This window comes from Aptenodytes patagonicus, chromosome W (assembly GCF_965638725.1).
Source record: "Aptenodytes patagonicus chromosome W, bAptPat1.pri.cur, whole genome shotgun sequence".
NCBI lineage: Eukaryota > Metazoa > Chordata > Aves > Sphenisciformes > Spheniscidae > Aptenodytes > Aptenodytes patagonicus.
In genome coordinates this window covers 29,911,702-29,926,069 of record NC_134981.1, presented here as the reverse complement: position 1 = coordinate 29,926,069, position 14,368 = coordinate 29,911,702, and positions in this window count along the sequence as shown.

Here is a 14,368-nt window from a genome sequence, read left to right as displayed (position 1 = left end):
GCAACTAAAAGCATATGTAACAAAAATTAATTTAATTTTCATTTGAAAGTAGATGTTAGTAACGTTGGAACTAAACAAAGAGCTTCAGACAAAAAAAAAAAAAATCACATTTTATCCTTTATTTAAAAGTGTGCAAAAGTTTCTTTAAATAAAAAGTGTTTAGTTTAGTAAGTTCTGAAATAGTTTGGAGGTAGAACAACGTTTCATGTTCTTTTCTTCCCCTCCAGATGCTTACTATAAGCACTTACTTTTTTAAAGTTTTTTTTTTTTTAGAAAAGGGTAAAATCATGATACATACTTTAGGCCTTGCTACATCACATCTGAAAAGACTGGGAAGAGGTTTAAATTGTACCTTAATAAAAGCCCCCACCGGTGAGGGGGCAAGCTGCTCCAGTGCCGGCCCTGTCCGCAGTGGAGCAGTAGATCTTGGCGTACAGAGGGGTTTCCTGAGGCAGGGAAATGCCAGGGCAGCGGAGAGACCCACCAGCTCTCACAAGAGATACTGAGGAGGCCTGGGCGTTGCCAGAGCATCCGCGACTGCCGCCCCCCCCCCCCATAAAAACCAGCCTAGGGAGCGCTAGCGACCAGGGCATGGCACAGCAGTTTGCGCGGAAGGGCATCATCACCCTACCAGCTCAAAAGGTCAGTTCAATCGGTGGTCATCATTCTCCCAGAAGGAGCTTATCTGTGGTAACCACCTAGCAGAAAGCAATGACGTCCTCCGCACTCACCAGAATGGATGTGGCTACCCAGACAGAGCTCCCACAAAAACATGCAGCCACCCAGGTCTCAGGCTGCAGGGAGTGCCAGAGCCTTTCACTAGTACCTGATGGCAGTAGTGAGAACACCTGTGTGAGGTGTGACCAAGTAGATAATCTGCTCAGCCTGGTGGCAGAGCTATGACAGGAAGTGGACAGGTTAAGGAGCATCAGGGAGTCTGAGAAAGAGATAGACTGGTAGAACCATGCTCTGCCCTCCCTGAGACAGGAACAGCCACCAGAAAAAACCCAAGATCAAGGGGATCCTCCCCCCACCAGGCAGAAGGCAGTAACTTAAAGGAAAGGAGTGAATGGAGGCAAGTCTACGCTTGGCGTGGCAGGCGAATCTCCTCCCTGTCTACCTTACCTTCCTAGGTGCCTCTGTACAACAGGTATGAGGCTCTGGATGTGGAAGGTCAGTCAATGGATGATGTGGATGATGGTCCATCTACACCAGGGGTGTTGCCAAGGTCAGAAAGGCCTACCCCCTGTATCACGACCACCTCCACGAGGAAGAAAAGATGGGTTATAGTTGTAGGTGACTCCCTTCTGAGGGGAACAGAGGGTCCAATATGCTGGATAGACCCTCCTCTTAGGGAAGTCTGCTGCCTCCCTGGGGCCCAGGTTAAGGACATCACTAGGAAACTTCCTAGCCTGGTATGGCCCTTGGACTATTACCCATTACTGCTCTTCCATGTGGGTGGCGATGAAGCCGCAATGCATAGTCCAAGGGCAATTAAAAGAGATTTTGGGGCCTTGGGACGGTTGGTAAGGGAATCTGGAGCACAGGTTATTTGTTCCTCTCTCCTTCCAGTTGTGGGCAGTGACATTGGAAGAAACAGACGGACCCAATCTATTAATACATGGCTCCGTGGCTGGTGTCACTGCCACAGTTTTGGGTTTTTTGATAATGGGATGGTCTACACGGCACCAGGCCTGCTGGTGTCAGATGGGATTCATCTTTCTCAAAGGGGGAAGAGGGTCTTTGCTCACGAGCTAGCAGGGCTCATTGACAGAGCCTTAAACTAGACTTGAAGGGGGAGGGGGATAACATCAGGCCTGCCTGTGACAAGCTGTGGGATGACATGCCAAGGTTAGAGGGACGGGGTGCTAGCGAGGGCCCTCAGCCTGTTGCTCTGAGACTTTCTGGGTACACTGGAGCACACTTGAAGTCTTACAGAGAGGAGCCAGGGGCTCCTGAGGTAATAGGAGCCAACAGGGAAACACGAGTGAAATACCTCAAAGGAATTAAGGTGTGTTCCTCTAAGAAGGTGACATGGCCGACAGCCCAGCTGAAGTGCCTCTACACCAATGCACGCAGCACAGGCAACAAACAGGAGGAGTTGGAAGCCACCGTGCTGCTAGAAAGCTACGACCTAGTTGCCATTACTGAAACTTGGTGGGACGAATCCCATGACTGGAGCGCTGCTATCGAGGGCTACAAGCTGTTCAGAAGGGACAGGTGAGGAAGGAGGGGCGGAGGGGTTGCCCCCTTTGTCAAGAAATGGATAGATTGTGAAGAGCTGTCTCTGAAGAATAGCCACAAGCAGGTTGAAAGCTTATGGGTAGGAATTAGAGACCGAGGCAACAAAGGGAATCTTGTGGTTGGTGTTTACTACAGGCCGCCCGGTCAAGGGGAGCCTATTGACAAAGCCTTCTTACTCCAGCTACAGGAAGCATCACGCTCGCAGGCTCTCATCCTGCTGGGGGACTTCAATCACCCTGACATCTGCTGGAAAAGTAGCGCGGCGAGCTGCAGGCAATCCAGGAGACTCCTGGAGTGCATTGAGGATAACTTCTTAGGCCAGGTAATAGACAGCCCTACCAGAGGGGACGTGATACTGGACCTGATGGTCACCAATGCAAGTGAGCTAATCGGTGACGTCAAGATTGGAGGCAGCCTGGGCTGCAGTGATCATGCACTGGTGGAGTTTGCAGTCCTGAGGGATATGGGTCAGGCGAAGAGTAAAGTCAGGACCCTGAATTTTAGGAAAGCAAACTTCCAGCTGTTCAAGGAGTTAGTCAATGGGACCCCCTGGGAAACTGCCCTCAGGGACAAGGGAGCAGAACAGAGCTGGCAGATCTTTAAGGATGCTTTCCATACAGTGCAAGAGCTCTCGATCCCCAGGTGTAAGAAATCAGGAAAGGAAGGCAAGAGACCAGCATGGCTGAGTCAAGACCTGCTGGTCAAACTAAAGAGCAAGAAGGAAATGCACAGGCAGTGGAAGCAGGGACAGGTATCCTGGGAAGAGTATAGGGACGTTGCCTGGTTGTGTAGGGATGGGGTTAGGAAGGCCAAGGCGCGGCTGGAGCTGAACTTGGCAAGGGCCACAAAGAATAATAAGAAGGGCTTCTATAGGTATGTCAGCCAGAAAAGGAAGGTCAAAGAAAGCATACCCCCCTGATGAACACAACTGGCAAACTGGTAACAACGGACGAGGAGAAGGCTGAGCTACTCAATGACTTTTTTGCCTCAGTCTTCACTGTCAGTCTCTCTTCCCGCACCTCTCGAGTGGATGGACCTCAAGGCAGGGACTGGGAGAGCAAGACCCCTCCCACTGTAGGAGAAGATCAGGTTCGAGACCACCTGAGGAACCTGAACATACATAAGTCTATGGGACCTCATGAGATGCATCCCAGAGTCCTGAGGGAATTGGCTGATGGAGTTGCCAAGCCACTCTCCATGATATTTGAAAAGTCATGGCAGTCAGGTGAAGTCCCTGGTGACTGGAAAAAGGGAAACATTGCACCCATTTTAAAAAAGGGTAGAAAGGAGGACCCTGGGAACTACTGACCTGTCAGCCTCACCTCTGTGCCTGGGAAGATCATGGAACAGATCCTCCTGGAAGCTATGCTAAGGCACGTGGAGGACAGGGAGGTGATTCGAGACAGCCAGCATGGCTTCACCAAGGGCAAGTCCTGCCTGACTAACCTAGTGGCCTTCTATGATGGAGTGACTACATCAGTGGACACGGGAAGGGCTACGGATGTTATCTATCTGGACCTCTGTAAGGCCTTTGACACGGTCCCCCACAACATCCTTCTCTCTAAACCGTAGAGGTATGGATTTGATGGGTGGACTGTCCGGTGGGTGAGGAATTGGTTAGATGGTCGCATCCAGAGGGTAGTGGTCAACGGCTCAATGTCCAGATGGAGATTGGTTACGAGTGGCATCCCGCAGGGGTCCGTATTGGGACTGGTACTGTTTAATATCTTCATCAATGACATAGACAGTGGGATCGAGCGCACCCTCAGCAAGTTTGCAGATGACACCAATCTGAGTGGTGCGGTCGACACGCCAGAGGGACGGGATGCCATCCAGAGGGACCTGGACATGCTCGAGAATTGGGCCTGTGTGAACCTCATGAGGTTCAACAAGGCCAAGTGCAAGGTCCTGCACCTGGGTCGGGGCAACCCCCAGTATCAATACAGGCTGGGGGATGAAGGGATTGAGAGCAGCCCTGCCAAGAAGGACTTGGGGGTACTGGTGGATGAAAAGCTGGACATGAGCCAGCAATGTGCGCTCGCAGCCCAGAAGGCCAATCATATCCTGGGCTGCATCAAAAGAAGCGTGGCCAGCAGGTCGAGGGAGGTGATTCTGCCCCTCTACTCTGCTCTGGTGAGACCCCACCTGGAGTACTGCGTCCAGCTCTGGAGCCCTCAGCATAAGAAAGACATGGACCTGTTGGAGCGGGTCCAGAGGAGGGCCACGAAAATGATCAGGGGGATGGAACACCTCTCCTATGAAGAAAGGCTGAGAGAGTTGGGGTTGTTCAACCTGGGGAAGAGAAGGCTTTGGGGAGACCTTACTGCAGCCTATCAGTACTTAAAGGGGGCTTATGAAAAAGATGGCGGCAGACTTTTTAGCAGGGCCTGTTGCGACAGGACAAGGGGGAATGGCTTTAAACTAAAGGGGGGTAGATTTAGACTAGATATAAGGAAGAAATTTTTTACGCTGAGGGTGGTGAAGCACTGGAACAGGTTGCCCAGAGAGGTGGTGGATGCCCCATCCCTGGAAACATTCAAGGTCAGGTTGGACGGGGCTCTGAGCAACCTGATTTAGTTGAAGATGTCCCTGCCCACGGCAGGGGGGTTGGACTAGATGACCTTTAGAGGTCCCTTCCAACCCAAACTATTCTATGATTCTATATCATTCAAACAGAAGGTATTAGAAAAGTTAAGTCAAAAGTTATATCATTGTTCTTGTAAACTCAACCCATAGGTTCGCACATACTACCTGGAGTCTTATAGTGAATGGTATCATCTGTTACACTTGAAAATCTGCCACCTGCTCTCGGTTCTGAGGCAGTGACCACTTCGGGACACACTGTTCAAACTTCAGAGTCACTGTAGTGTAACAAAGCAGCTCTTCATATTCATCTTGTCACAGTGATGACAAAGAATTATAAAACTACAATTACATTTCTAAAAAGTAGGTATATATAGGAAGGATTGGAAATGGTTTTAGATAATTTTTGAGAGTATTTTTTTTTATTTTGGTGGAAACTAAGAGGATTTCCCTTAAAGTTGCAAAAGTGAGCTGTTTTCTTACCACTTAGAAGCTAGTTATACCGGTTATAATAATTTATCTTTCTCTTATTTCATGTTTGTTCCGATTACAACTAGATGCAGTGTAATAGTTACACAGAAAGACTTTGCTAGATGCCAGAATTGGATACTGTAATAAGCACCTTAAAAACATGAACTAAAAAAAAATTGTTCTAGATCATGTAAGCTATTAATCACCCGATAATATTTTTGAACATCACTATTACTGCAAAGGAAAAAAAACTTAGTATGTATTTTTACAGCCATGACAAAGATGCTACTGAGCAGTCACATTTCACATTCTAGAACATTACACTTTCTTTGGTAGAAGTTCTAAATCAAATCATCAAAAGACATTTGATTATCCAGTATTTTCTTTAGATTAGATATAATTATTCTCACCTTATATTATGCATTTTTAAAATTATATAGTTATAGTGAATGTGCATATATAACTAATATAAAAGCTTTACTGTTAAAAAGTTATAAACCAGTCTAACTGATATGTGGCATTATACTGTGTACCAAAGTAAGCCAATTAACATTTTTTTGAAATCTCCTAATTAAACACATTTTCAGAATGAAAGTATTTCAAGTTCAATGTGAAACTGTGAACAATCTGTATTATAGTTTAAACATACAATCCATTCCAACAGTAATTAATTGAAAAAGTTCCAGTAGCAGTTAAATGCTGAAGCTGATCAAATCCACTAATTAAACATTTGGAAAAAACCACCAGTTGGAAAGTATTAAACCAGGCCACTAGCAGTAGTTTTTTCTTCACTTAATACTATTGTACTAATTCTGTTTAGTATCCTAATGAGGTCAAATCTCAGAAACCAATTGTGAATTGAAAAATTATTTTCCTCTTCAAGCTGGGGAAAGTTAGAGTGGAAACAACCAGTCTAAGGTACCAATTACATGTAATATGTTGTTGAATCTAACAGTTGAAAAGGAAAATGTTTTAAAACTTTCAATATAACCCTTACATTTACGTGGGTTTCAACTAATTAGAAAACTTTTAAAGAAGCTAGGTTTTGTACATTTTATCTGAATTCTAGTTTCCTTTCAAATTTCCATTTCCCATCTTCTAGCCTATCACGTTAAAATTAAAAGTCTAAATAAATGTATATGAAGCTATATAATTACAAATACATTGCATGTTTTTGATCAGCAAAAGGAAGTACCATATTCCACATAAATGGTATAGTTAGTTGCAAATCAACAAGCTATCAATTTTTTTTTTAGATTTAACCCATAAAGGTAAATTAAATACAGAAGTGAGACATTGTAGCATAAATAAATAAATCCAGATCAAAACAAAGACTTAAACTGATTTACTTTACAGGGAACTATTTTTCAATATATGTTCAATAGCATGTAGGAATTGGATAATAATCCTGTAAAACATATGGAAATCATAAGATAATGTTACATTCTACATTAAGAAAGCTGACACACGTTAGCAGTTTGTCCTGGTTTCGGCTGGGATAGAGTTAATTTTCTTCCTAGTAGCTGATATAGTAAAGATTGTGCATCTTTACTAGGTACTTACTTAAACTCCTTGGTAAGAGCACAATTCTTTTATACTGCATGTTATGTGAAGAGCAAAAGATGATGAGCAAATTGCTGTCTATTCTACTCTGGTGCTCTTGAGCCCCTAATATAAGACAACCTGTGGTATGTGAGCTGATATTCAGAAAACAAGTCACTCTAACAGGTCAACACAGAGACAGAGATAGGTATGTGAGCAAGAAAACCTTGCTATTAAACCTTGATGTTAAAACTTGCAGAGCTGCTTAGTCCAAATAAAGTTCTATTTTATTGCCTCCACAAGTTCAGCCCATACAAATGTTTTAAGATCAAATTTATAAAGAATATCTTACAATATTCCAACCACACATATTACTGTATTCTACCACTTCCAATGCGCATCCATAGCTTTCAAAAGAAATACAGTTTAGATTCTATCAGATGTCAGAAGAAGAAAACAGATATCTTCAGATGAGTTATTCAACCAGGAACAATATGGAACTGTACAAAATTCCCTGCAGCAAAATTTCAGCAAAGTAAAAAACCTAATATATTAGTGTTTACCTTAACTCATCTAAATTAAATGATTGTGCAGAAGACATTAGATCACTTCTTTGTTTTCTTCAAAGAGATCACATGACCAAAGAGCAACTTAAAACTAATTCTTCCCCCCAAACAAGTTAGTTTTCAGTCAGAGCTGATCCAGCTGTTTCCATGATTACCTTATCCAATTCAAGGGACATAGTAGATGTCAGGTGCAAGAAGGTGGCTCATTTTGAGTCACCTAATTTAACCACTAGCCCACAGTCTGTCTTACTATAGACAACCTGAGCACTCAAAATATATATATCAAGTTATGGCAGGAGATTTATCTAGTCTTTCAAGTTCTAACACTCTTATTAAAACCCAAAGAATCCATTATGTGCAAGAATACACACTCTTACACACCAACAGAAAGTTTCAATAGACAGCATCTGGTGAAAAAATCTGGAAATAAATGCTTATGAATTACAATATTACAACACTGATGGAATGAAGTTGAAAGCAAATATCAAAGAAAACACAGTATCCCAGTTGTAACCAGAAACTTTGACAAAAAAAACATCCTGGAGACTGCAATAAGAAGAATATGTAAGACACAGAAAACATTAAGTGATTAAGTGTACTATCTCAATCTTAAATATTCCATAACAAGGATGCTGCAATTGGAATGCAGTATTGATCAATAAATTTCAAATAAAAACATAATAAAACAAACTTAACAATATATCTTTGTTTTACTTACTGTCTTTGTTCTGCTTTAAACAAAACTTTCAAGCTGTTATGTCAACTACAAAAATTGTTAGAGCATAAAACTACAGGAATCTAGTTCTGAGGCCTGAAGGTCAGAGGAGTTTTGATCATTTAATGCATACTACCTTGGTTTTATAGAAGTAAATAAATTAGTGTTGCAACGGGCAAAGGGCACAAGAGCATTTAGAGGGTTGTGGGTTTTTTTTCCTTCTTAAAGCATTATAAAAATCTACAGATGCTGCATAAAATTTGTCCTTAGGATGACAGTCAAGGTTACTAAACAACAGGAAAACAATGAATTGAATGGACAAAGTCTTGCAGAATTCAATTATAAGTAAATGGAAATTCTCTAAGAGCCAGTGGATTCTTTTTTAAGGAAAAGGTAATAATCTGGCCTCTATTTAAAAGCATCAAGTTATTAAAAAAGCCCAAACAAAACAAAACAAAACAAAAAAACCCTTTCAAAATTATCTAAAAAGAGTACTTTCCTGTCAATATTCCTATTGCTCAGCTACAACCCGTGTTCTTATTTTTCAACAGTAAATCCTTTCCCACAGAATGTATTTTACAGTTACATAAGGTCTACCTTGCACAATTACTTTTATAAGTAGCTCTGCCTCCTACTGCATTTGTGTTGAGTTACAGGAGCCAGTTATAGTCTACATTATGTATTTATCTGCTTTGCATTCAAGTAAAGCTGGATTTGCAAAGGTATTTGGACATCTGAAGATAAAAATGGAACTTAAGATTCACAGAAGCATCTAAAACCAAGTTATTCAACTGAAGTTAGGCAGCTAATGAGATTTACAGCCCTAATCACATCTTCAACAAACTAAAATCCTTTTCAAATCCAGTTCACTGCAATAAGAATGTTGCATGTCAAAACTGAATTATTGCTAGACTAGGCACGTTCTCAGTTGAAAAGCGGCTATTCATTAATATTAGTTTACTTTATTATTCTCTACGAGGTGGCCTTAGAACCTCCTTGATAATCAACCAGATCATAAAAGAAAATTCTGGTCTTTCAAAATTTGTCACACAATGCCTTCATCCTGTTTTCCAATTACAAAAGGCATTGGAAACACAGATGAATTACTATTAATGAATGCAGATTAAGAAAATTTATCCATGAGATATGACCACAAACAGAGAAGCATATGAACTGCAGAAATGAATCGCTCATAAACTGGTAGTTTAAAAAGAACAAAGTCAATCCACACAAAGAAAAAAACTTAATTTAACAGTGCTTCTGCTGTACATGCCTATTCCACCAAGTGACAAAAGCGGAGATGCATTTCTACAGGGCAACTAGCAAAACTTATTTTTGACAAAACTAACTTGTTTTGGATAGAATCCTATCAAAGGAAAAAACACCCCACACTACTCAAATAGTATTAAAGGATGAAAATCTGCTGCTTTCAAAAGAATAAGACAAAGACTTTATCCAGTATCTTTGCATCCTCTCAAAAGAATGCTGAGCACAGAAAAGAAAAAAAACCCACCATTATAGTTCCAGCATATCTTGGCATATTTGATGCAGAAAAAAATAATTACCATTTCCTTTCTGAGATTAACTTGGCCACAATCCTACTCTAAGGGAAATAAAATCCATTAAAAAAAAATCCAGTTCTTACACCATCATGTAAGAAGCCTTAACACATAGCTACACTTCATCCCTCAGAAATAATGGGCTTCTATCCTACTGCATCAAATTTATGCTTCTTGATAAGACTTAACACACATAAAGAATAACACCAGAATAAAAAGGTAAGAAAACTGTACTATTCTACTTATAGCTGTCATTGATCAACCTCTTATGGTTAGATGAGAATTTTCACATAAATTGAAATTTCTTGTGAAATAAACAATAGGGAATCCAAGTGAAGACATTTTAATCTCAGATTTTTTTGTCTAATTTGCTTCTTTTCACTAATATTTATATTATTTTCCTGTACACCTAAAACAGAAAAAAAAATGCAAGTTTTGTTAGATTTCCTCATAATTATCCTTTACCAAATAAAATGCCATGATAGTGAACCAAATGAGATTGCCTCTTTCTACCTGAAGATCTGAAGAAACAGAACAGCACCGAACAGAGTCTTTTGGCAAAACTGGACTTGGGCTTTTCTCCTCTGATGACATTCTGCACAAAGTTAGTCTATAAAACAGTAGAAGCTGAACTTAATTTTTCAGTTCCAACATGTTTACTGTATGTTCACCAAGATTTTTCCCAGAAGATTCTGCTGTAGTAATTACGTGTCGTGGTTAAATCTCAGTCGGCAACTAAGCACCACGCAGCTGCTCGCTCACTCCCCCACACCCAGTGGGATGGGGGAGAGAATTGGAAGAGCACAAGTTAGAAAAAGTCGTGGGTTGAGATAAAAACAGTTTAATAATTGAAATAAAATGATAATAATAATAATAATAAGATAAAAAAAATAATACACAAAGCAAGTGATGCACAGTACAATTGCTCACCACCCGCCGACCGATGCCCAGCCAGTCCCCGAGCAGCGGCCCCCCCGGCCAGCTTTCCCCAGTTTATGTACTGAGCATGACGTCACATGGTATGGAATGTCCCTTTGGCCAGTTTGGCTGTGCCCCCTCCCAGCTTCTTGTGCACCTCCAGCCTTCTCAGTCAGTAGAGCATGGAAAACTAAGAAGTCCTTGGCTAGTGTAAGCATTACCTAGCAACAACTAAAACATCGGTGCGTTATCAACTTTGTTCTCATCCTAAATCCAAAACACTGTACCAGCTACTAGGAAGGAAATTAACTCTATCCCTGCCGAAACCAGGACAATATCCACCCCTTATTCTATACCATCTGCGTCATGCTCAAGTCTCATATTTTCCAGTACATTTTCATTAATCACCACCACCCTTTTTTTTTTTGAATATATATACAGACACACACACACACACACAGAGATATCATTCCCTTCGTCTGTGGGCCATCCCTCTAAAATGTTCGGTGAGTTCATTTAGTCCATGACTTTGGGCTCCATCTGTCATAATAATCTTCCAGGGCAGGAAAGATGGAGATGGTATGTGGTGTTGGATTGTTTCATGTTGAAGTCAGTTCTGGTACCATCATCACTGTGCTTTGCTTGGTTTCACTGAAGTTATTCTTCATTAGTCTGGGTGATTCTTATTGTAGTAACATTAGTATGGCATATAATATTATTAGTATTATTAGTATATCTGTGTATTATTAGTATAATTATTATAACTATAATTAGTACTTAACATCACATAATTCAGATCGTTGGCTATTCTCACCCAAAATCAAATCCCCTTGAGGTACACATCGGACTTCCCCATCCTCCTGCATCACCCACCAAGTGCACCCAGGTCCTTGAGCAAAAGCAATCCCACGGATGGGTCTGCCTCTGCCCGAGGCAGGAATAACCCAGACTGTCTTCCACAGCATATTTTTTATGTGCACTACAGGGACTTTATTCCCATCTACAGTACGTAAAAGTTCTGACTGGGCAGGGCCTGCTCGATTGGCAGATCCCCGAGTGTTGACTAACCAGGTGGCCTTTGCTAAATGCGTATCCCAATGATTGAACGTTCCGCCACCCATTGCTCTCAGCGTAGTCTTTAACAGTCCATTGTATCGTTCCATTTTCCCAGAGGCTGGTGCATGATAGGGGATGTGATACACCCACTCAATGCCGTGCTCTTTGGCCCAGGTGTCTATGAGGTTGTTTCGGAAATGAGTCCCGTTGTCTGACTCAATTCTTTCTGGGGTGCCATGTCGCCATAGGACTTGCTTCTCAAGGCCCAGGATAGTGTTCCGGGCGGTGGCATGGGGCACGGGATATGTTTCCAGCCATCCGGTGGTTGCCTCCACCATTGTAAGCACGTGGCGCTTGCCTTGGCGGGTTTGTGGGAGTGTGATATAATCGATCTGCCAGGCCTCCCCATATTGATATTTCAGCCATCGTCCTCCATACCAGAGGGGCTTTAACCGCTTGGCTTGCTTGATCGCAGCGCATGTTTCACATTCATGGATAACCTGTGCAATAGTGTCCATGGTCAAGTCCACCCCTCGATCACGAGCCCATCTGTATGTTGCATCTCTTCCTTGGTGACCTGAGGTGTCATGGGCCCACCGAGCTATAAATAATTCACCCTTATGCTGCCAGTCCAGATCCACCTGAGCCACTTCAATCTTAGCAGCCTGATCCACCTGCTGGTTGTTTTGATGTCCTTCAGTGGCCCGACTCTTGGGTACGTGAGCATCTACGTGACGGACTTTTACAACCAGGTTCTCCACCCGGGCAGCAATATCTTGCCACAATGCGGCAGCCCAGATGGGTTTGCCCCTGCGCTGCCAGTTGCTCTGCTTCCATTGCTGCAACCACCCCCACAGGGCATTTGCCACCATCCATGAGTCAGTATAGAGATAGAGCACTGGCCACTTTTCTCGGTCAGCAATGTCTAAAGCCACCTGGATGGCCTTTACTTCTGCAAATTGGCTCGATTCACCTTCTCCTTCAGCAGTTTCTACAACTTGTCGCATAGGAATCCATACAGCAGCTTTCCACCTCCGATGCTTTCCCACAAGACGACAGGACCCATCAGTGAACAGGGCATATTGCTTCTCATTTTCTGGTAGTTCATTATACATTGGGGCCTCCTCAGCACGCGTCACCTCCTCCTCTGGCGATATTCCAAAATCTTTGCCCTCTGGCCAATCCATGATCACTTCCAGGATTCCTGGGCGACTGGGGTTTCCTATTCGAGCCCGTTGTGTGATCAGGGCGACCCACTTCCTCCATGTGGCATCAGTTGCATGATGTGTACAGGGGACCCTCCCTCTGAACATCCAGCCCAGCACCGGCAGTCGGGGTGCCAGGAGGAGCTGTGCTTCAGTGCCGATCACTTCCGAAGCAGCTCGAACCCCTTCATATGCTGCCAATATCTCTTTTTCAGTTGGAGTATAGCGGGCCTCGGATCCTCTGTATCCCCGACTCCAAAACCCTAGGGGTCGACCTCGAGTCTCCCCTGGTGCTTTCTGCCAGAGGCTCCAGGTAGGGCCGTTCTCCCTGGCTGCGATGTAGAGCACAGTTTTTACCTCTTGTCCTGCCCGGACTGGCCCCACGGCTACTGCGTGAACTATCTCCTCTTTAATTTGTTCAAAAGCTTGTCGTTGCTCAGGGCCCCATTTGAAATTGTTCTTCTTCCGGGTCACTTGGTAGAGAGAGTTTACAATCAGACTGTAATTTGGAATGTGCATTCTCCAAAAGCCAACGACGCCTAAGAAAGCTTGTGTTTCCTTTTTGCTAGTTGGTGGAGACATGGCTGTTATTTTGTTGATCACATCCATTGGGATCTGACGACGTCCATCTTGCCATTTTATTCCTAAAAATTGGATCTCCTGTGCAGGTCCCTTGACCTTACTTTGTTTTATGGAAAAACCAGCCTTCAGCAGGATTTGGACTATTTCCTTCCCTTTCTCAAAAACTTCTCCTGCTGTGTTGCCCCACACGATGATGTCATCAATGTATTGCAGGTGTTCCGGAGCCTCACCCTGTTCCAGTGCAGTCTGGATCAGTCCATGGCAAATGGTGGGGCTGTGTTTCCACCCCTGGGGCAGTCGGTTCCAGGTGTACTGTACGCCCCTCCAAGTGAAAGCAAACTGTGGCCTGCACTCTGCTGCCAAACGGGTTGAGACTTCATTTAGGCCACGATAGTCTACTATCAGTCTCCACTTTCCATTAGACTTCCGCACTGGCCATATGGGACTGTTAAAGGGTGAGTGAGTCTTGCTGATCACTCCTTGGCTCTCCAGTCCACGAATCAGCTCATGAATGGGAATCAGGGAGTCTCGGTTGGTGCGATATTGCCGCCGGTGCACCGTGGTGGTAGCGATTGGCACCTGTTGGTCTTCGACCTTCAGCAACCCCAAAACAGAAGGGTCCTCCAAGAGACCAGGCAAGGTGGACAGCTGTTTAATTTCCTCCATCTCCAAGGCAGCTATACCAAAAGCCCACCGGTACCCTTTTGGGTCCTTGAAATACCCTCTCCTGAGGTAGTCTATGCCAAGGATGCACGGAGCCTCTGGGCCAGTCACAATGGGGTGCTTCTGCCACCCATTCCCAGTTAGACTCACTTCGGCTTCCAATACAGTTAGCTGTTGGGATCCCCCCGTCACCCCAGAAATACAGATGGGTTCTGCCCCTATATAGCTTGATGGCATTAGGGTACACTGTGCACCGGTGTCTAC